The sequence below is a fragment of the Panthera uncia genome, assembly GCF_023721935.1.
Source record: "Panthera uncia isolate 11264 chromosome B2 unlocalized genomic scaffold, Puncia_PCG_1.0 HiC_scaffold_24, whole genome shotgun sequence".
NCBI classification, from domain to species: Eukaryota; Metazoa; Chordata; class Mammalia; order Carnivora; family Felidae; genus Panthera; species Panthera uncia.
Window position 1 is genome coordinate 42,486,522 of NW_026057580.1, and position 7,482 is coordinate 42,494,003.

At 41.1% G+C, this 7,482-nt stretch overlaps 1 pseudogene; it reads left to right on the forward strand.

The window, feature by feature from the left end:
• Positions 1-2,128: 2,128 nt before the first annotated feature.
• On the forward strand, positions 2,129-2,252 carry LOC125939240 (uncharacterized; annotated as a pseudogene).
• Positions 2,253-7,482: the final 5,230 nt, after the last annotated feature.

Here is a 7,482-nt window from a genome sequence, read left to right on the forward strand (position 1 = left end):
TCTAATGTGTTTCAGAGGGCCCAGTAGAAGGGATTTGGGGGTAGCCAAGGGGTGGGAGAAGTGGATGAAGAGGCTAGCATACAGTGAGTGAGACTTGTCCCCTGCATCTGGGACTTCTTGGGGGTGAATAAATGTATAAAAAGACCTAAAAATTTGAAGGGATTAGTGCTACGGCTGGCCAGGTTGCGATTTGGGTGCGGTTGGGCAGGAAGAAACCTTAAGTGATGCCCTAGTCCTGGTGATGCAGTTGAAGAGGTTGGGAAAGATGGATTTGGAGTTCTAGTGGGGGCAGACCCACTCCTGACTGTAGGCTCATAGTCATGAACATGCAGGTGTTGTAAGTGGTATATCTAGAGAGGACTTCCCAGCTTCAATTTGGGCCTCCAATGGGTAGGGGACAAGTTTACTGACAGTGTTCCCATTGCTACTCGAACCCCAGGGTGCAGTTGTGAAACTCTGGGGAAAATCCGTTGTTACTCAGAACATGTGAGCCTCTGAAAATGAGTCTGGAAAGCCAAGGAAGCTTGATCTTAGACCCATGTGCATGCATCTTCCCAGCCTGTTATTGTTGAATAAGTGAGCTATGGAATGAGTTCCTTCCTTTCTTTCTTTCTTTCTTTCTTTCTTTCTTTCTTTCTTTCTCTTTTTCTTTCTCTCTTTCTCTCTTTCTTTCTTTTGAGAGAGAGAGACACAGGGTGCAAGTGAGCAAGGGGCAGAGAGAGATCATAACCTGAACCGAAGTCAGATGCTTAATGACTGAGCCACCCAGGCACGCTATGGAATGGCTTTTTTAAAATTTGTGGGGCACGTGGGTGGCTCAGTTGGTTTAGCTACTGACTGCAGCTCAGATCATGATCTCATAGCTCGTGAGTTCGAGCCCGTGTTGGGCTCTGTGCTGACAGCTCAGAGTCTGGAGCCTGCTTCAGATTCTCTCTCTCTCTCTCTCTGCCCCTCCCCTGCTCATGCTCACTCTCCCACTCTCTCTTTCTCTTTCTCTCTCTCAAAAATAAATAAACATTATAAATTTTTTTTAAAAAATTGTTAAGTCTCTTGGTATCCACAATTAAAAAACAAACAAACAAACCCAAAACTACTATTGTATTTAAGATGCATGGAGAAAGCCACTTTGGGGACCCTTGCCCCCTGGTGCTGCTTCTTTCTTCCTGGGCTAGGGCCATGTGGAGATGCTCAGCAGCATCCATGCTCAGCAGCATGGATATGCAGCCTGGAGATGCTCAGCAGCATGGATAAACTCAGCTCCATGTTCATGAACTTTTTTTGAAATGGAGGCAGGAGAGGTGGCATGTACATATTTTCCTGGGTATTGAAAGAGTGTTTCTCTGCTAAAAAGATGGGTAGTGAAATAGAAATGTGATTTCCTGGCTTCTTTCTCTACTTTAACAGTACCCAGCCTAACCAAAGAAAAACTCTTAGGAAGTTACATTTGCTCCTGCTCTGTGTTCCCAGCTCTATTCTGGTGTGTGTGTGTGTGTTTTAAACTCCTTTCCCAAATCACATATAGTTTATTTCAACTGTGTGTATTGTCTCAACCCCATCCTGTAACTATCGAAAATGCTGAACAATGCAGAGTTGTTTTTAATTGTTGATTTAATTGTTTCTTATAAGGTATTTAATAAAGCTTTTATTCTGTATGCATTTTACTACATCTGATATAAGCCATGCAAAATATTCCAGCTATTAGATATAAAGTATTAACATTCTTTTTTAAAAAAAGTTATCTCTCCACTCAAGACCCTGAGATCAAGAGTCGCATGCTTTACTGACTAAGCCAGCCAGGCGCCACTTACCATCCTTTTTATACTTGATATTTAAGCGTTTCTTGAAGCATATAGTAATTTTCCATAATATTTCTAAATACTGGTGTTTTGAGTCTGGCTTCACATATTATCAAATGCTAGATCTTAGTTATCTTGGGAATGACTACAACATAATGATCAAATACATATTTTTGTACTTAGGTTTAAAAACACTTTTCTAATGATGTATATACACTATCCCTTTTGACTTTTGGAAAAAGTAATGTTGTGATAAAAGGACCTTTCATGGTTTTTCACATTTATTTCTCACATTCCTCTAAGTTGGGCTATGTTTTTCAACCTCAGCTGACATCGTTTCTCGGCCTTTTGGCCAAGATCAAGTGTAGTATCTGTTCTTATCAGCTGACAGAAGGAGAAACTGAAGAATTCAGCAATTAAATAATTCGCCCACGTTCACTCAATTATTTACCCAATGTTGAAGAAGTAGGAAAACAGATTTGAGCTCAAAAGACAAACCCAAAAACCTCAGCGACTCACTGGTGCAACACGCCTGCTCATCCTCAAACTAATACAAGTAGTTTGTTATTTGCATTTTAATTTAATTCTGTTCATGTAATACTAATTAAAGGTGTTGTGTAATACTAATTAAAAGGCACGGTGTACACTTTATTTGTCAGGCCCTGCGGTATATGGATTATCATATGTAAGACTCCTTAAGCCTCGCTGCACTATAATGTGGGGATAATTGCCATTGTATAAGAGCAAAAACAATTTATCTGTCCAAAGACACATTCTTGTTAAGTGGGATAGCTGGGCGTCAAATACAGTCAGGCTCCAGATCCCGCAATATTAGTTGAGAGTTCAAATATTTCAGTGAAAATCCAGGTTGTAACAAATGTATTTTTTCCAGGTATAATGTCTGAAATTTTATAGTCTCTATGGACAGTTATATAACTTAGGCACAATAGCTTTAGAGCAATCCAGTCGGTCAACTGTCAGTTTCTTAAATTCAAAAGAAGTTTTTGGTGCTTTTGTGCAAAATTCTAAAGTTAAAATAAAATGCCTAATTTGCACAAAGGCACCAGAACATTCCCTGTTTTCTCCATTAGTTTTATCCCAGTGAACATTGTACTATTCCTAAATATTTGATGAAGGCGATGAAGTGAATTAGTCCTCCAGATTGTGAAGGCTTGTGGAGTTATGCCCTTTTGGAAGCATTTTTTTGTCCTAGGAATGTCAAAGCTGGCAACTTTTTGATGGCAGTTTGTTTCTCCATCTGTCCCATACATTTAGAACAGTTGTGAAGTGAAGAATGGATTTCATACCATGCAAGTAGGTATGAAATCCTTTTACATGTTGCCAATCTGATTTCTCTAGGGAGAAGTCACCTGCGTGTTGGGCTTCTCTGACTGTCCAGGTGGAATGGTTACATTTTTTGACAAATCTTAAGAAAGCTTAAAAGTGACAGAGAAATAAATTCTAAATATTGGTGTTTGTGTTATTAGTTGGGGTAGATTAGACTATGCTCTGGTGACAAATATACTTAGTGGCTTGACATACAAAGTCTGTTGCAGGTGCCACAGCAGGGCAACTTCCTTTCAGACTGCACCTTGCGAATCCAGAATGACAGAGCACAAAACTCCCAGGGCATGTGAGTGCCAGAGGGTTAAGCAGAAGCTATTTATGCCTTACACCGGAAGTGATATACACCACTTCTCACAGTCCCCTGTGAGGTCACAAGTTCCCATCTAATATATGAAAGCAGGAAGCAGCAAGTAAGAGAGGATAACTGGATGTGGGTGAGCAATCTCACTATAGTAATCTCTACTATAGCTCACAGCCCTCTTTGTTCAAAACATTTACCTTTCAATATTCTAGCCTTTTTGATGATGCAGATTATACAATCTGATATATCATCCAGGTAAGTAATGTAGCTTTGAGTTGTTTAATAATTTATTTTGAAAGAGAAATCAAATTTACCACTTTTGGGGAATTCATTTATCCAAATGTTTGCCTTTTATGTTTGAAAAGATTATTTATGTAATATTGTAATATTAAAAATTAATGTTGAATAATTTTCACAAGCAAGAGGTAACTAGAAGGTGTATACATTCCTAGTTTTCTCTAAAATATTGTCATCTCTAACATGGGAAGCATTTTAAGAGTTTTAAGGGCCTCTGAGCAAGCTATGTGTTTCTGGCTGAGTGACTTAACCTCCCAAAGACATATGTCCTTAAATGGATGCAGGGAAAGTGGCAATATCTATTAGAAAGTTGTAGTTATTGAGAAAATTTGTGTAAAACCCTAAATGTGAGACAGGAAAACCATCAAAATCCTAGGGGAGAATATAGACAGTAACCTCTGTGATATCAGCTGCAGCAACTTCTTACTAGACATGTCTCTGGAGGAAAGGGAAACAAAAGCAAAAATACACTGTTGGGACTTCATCAAGATAAAAAGCTTCTGCACAGCAAATGAAACAATCAACAAAACTAAACAGCGATATTTAGAAAGGGAGAAGATATTTTCAAATGACAGATCTATGATAAAGGGTTAGTATCCAAAATCCATAAGGAACTTATCAAACTCAACACCTAAAAACCCCAAATAATTCAGTTAAGGAATGGGAAGAAGACATGAATGGACATTTTTCCAAAGAAGATATCCAGATGGCTACCAGAACATGGTAAAATAGAACAAAAATAGAACATGAAAATATGCTTAACATAACTCATCATCAGGGAAATACAAACCAAAACTACAATGAGCTATCACCTCATACCTGTCAGAGTGGCTAAAATTAACAACACAGGAAAAACCAAATATTGGCAAGGATGTGCAGAAAGTGGAACCCTCTTCCACTGTTGGTGGAAATGCAAACTGGTACAGCCACTCTGGAAAACAGTATGGGGTTTCTCAAAAAGTTAAAAATAGAACTACCCTGTGATCCAGCAATTTTACTACTAGGCATTTACTCAAAAGATACAAAAATACTGATTCAAAGGGATACGTGCACCTTGATGTTTGTAGCAGTATATCAACAATAGCCAAATTATGGATGAATAAATGGAAAAGGAAGGTGTGGATCAGCTGATGAATGGATAAAGAAGGTATTATATATATATATATATATATATATATGAATACTAGTATATTATAATATTATCATCAGAAAGAATAAAATCTTGGGACGCCTGGGTGGCTCAGTCGGTTAAGCATCTGACTTCATCTCAGGTCATGATCTTGAGGATCGTGAGTTCGAACCCCACGTTGGGCTCTGGGCTGATAGCCTGGAGCCTGGAGCCTGCTTCGGATTCTGTGTCTCCCTCTCTTCCTGCCTCTTCCCTGTTCATGCTCTGTCTTTCTGTCTCTCAAAAATAAATGTAATTTTTTTTTAAAAAGAATAAAACTTTCCATTTGCAATGATGTGGATGGAGCTAGAGTGTATTATGTTAAGCCAAATAAGTCAGTTAGAAAGACAAATACCACGCAATTTCGCTCATATGTGGAATTTAAGAAATGAAACAGATGAACATAAGGGGGGGGGGGAAAGTGAGGCAAACCATAAAACAGACTCTTAACTATAGAGAACAGGGTTGCTGGAGGTGAGGTGAGCAGGGGGATGGGATAAAGGGGTGACGGGTATTAAGGGCATTTGTGATGAGCACTGAGAGTTACATGTATGTGATGAATCACCAAATTCTACTCCTGAAACTAATATTACACTATATGCTAACTGGAATCTAAATAAAACTTAAATGAAAGAAAGAAAAAGAAGAAAAGAAAGAAAGAAAGAAAGAAAGGGAAAAGGCGTAATACTTTTAAAAACTACAATAGCTTGTGGCATTTACTGAACCTCAGTGAAGTTAACTAGTACTATACAGAGCTGAAAAAGTGATAATTGTGTCTATCAATCTTGACCCAAAACCAGGTTTATGCATCCATTTGTTATCTACAGATTTTCCAAATGCTAAAAATGCTACTAAAGATTTTCCATAAATAATTGTTAACATACTTTGGGAGCCAAAATGAAAACTTATTCTAGCACATCTTATTCTAATAGTTTGTTTTTAATGTTTTTGATGATTTCTCCTGCTCTTGTTCTCTGGTTTTTAACATTAAAGCTCTTTTTGTGTACTTAATTTCCACAGAGAAAGTATAAATCCAGGAATGTATAAATTAAGTATGATTGTTGTAGACCTATAAGAATTAAAAAATAAGAAATGTTATGTAGTTTTCAGAACTCTTTTTTTAATGTTTATTTATTTTGAGAGAGAGAGAGAGAGAGAGAGAGCGCGCATGTGTGCAAGTGAGGGGAAGGGCAGAGAGAGGGAGAAAAGAATCCCAAGCAGGCTCCACTCTCAGCACAGAGCCCAACGCAGGGCTCCATCACATGAACCATGAGATCATGACCTGAAAGGAAATCAAGAGTGAGACTCTTAACAGACTGAGCTACCCAGGCACCCCTTCAGTACTCTTAACTTCATGGTTAGGGTTGTATTATGGGTTGAGTTGTGCCCTTCTCAAAACTGATATTTGGAGTTTCTATCCCCAATACCTTAGAATGTGATTTTATTTGGAAATAGTCATTGCAGGTCTTCGGAGTCAAGCGCAGACGAGAGGCCCACGGAAGAGGGTAGGAAGGGCGGCGAGGCGGTGCGCGCTCCACGGACTGGCGGGAGGGAGCCGGGGCGGAGGGGCGGCTCGCCGGCCAAGCAGAGCCCCCGAGTCTGGCTGGCAAAAGCGGAGGGGCCGGACAGACTGTGTTCCGACAGCAAGCGCGACTTAGCGTCTGGGAGGTCATAAGTTAACAGCTCTGCTCGGAAAGCGGGAAGGCTGGAGGACAAAGGGAGGGAGAGCTGCTGAGCCCCCGGACGGCAGAGCTCAGCTTGGCGGGGAACAAAGGCGCCAGCGCCATCTCCCCCGCCCATCCCCCAGCCAAAATCCCAAAGGGAACCAGTTCCTGCCAGGGAACTTGCTCGCTCCGCGCAATCACCCAACTCTGTGCTTCTGCGGAGCCAAACCTCCGGCAGCGGATCTGACTCCCTCCCGCTGCCACAGGGCTCCTCCTGGAGTGGATCACCTAAGGAGAAGCGAGCTAAGCCTGCCCCTCCACCCCCCGTGCACCTTGCCTACCCACCCCAGCTAATACCCCAGATCCCCAGCAACACAAGCCTGGCAGTGTGCAAGTAGCCCAGACGGGACACGCCACCCCACAGTGAATCCCGCCCCTAGGAGAGGGGAAGAGAAGGCACACACCAGTCTGACTGTGGCCCCAGCAGTGGGCTGGGGGCAGACATCGGGTGGGACTGCGGCCCCGCCCACTAACTCCAGTTATACACCACAGCACAGGGGAAGTGCACTGCAGGTCCTCACCACGCCAGGGACTCTCCAAAATGACCAAACGGAAGAATTCCCCTCAGAAGAATCTCCAGGAAATAACAACAGCTAATGAACTGATCAAAAAGGATTTAAATAATATAACAGAAAGTGAATTTAGAATAATAGTCATAATATTAATCGCTGGGCTTGAAAACAGTATACAGGACAGCAGAGAATCTCTTGCCACAAAGATCGAGGGACTAAGGAACAGTCACGAGGAGTTGAAAAACGCTTTAAACGAAATGCAAAACAAAATGGAAACCACGATGGCTCGGCTTGAAGAGGCAGAGGAGAGAATAGGTGAACTAGAAGATAAAGTTAT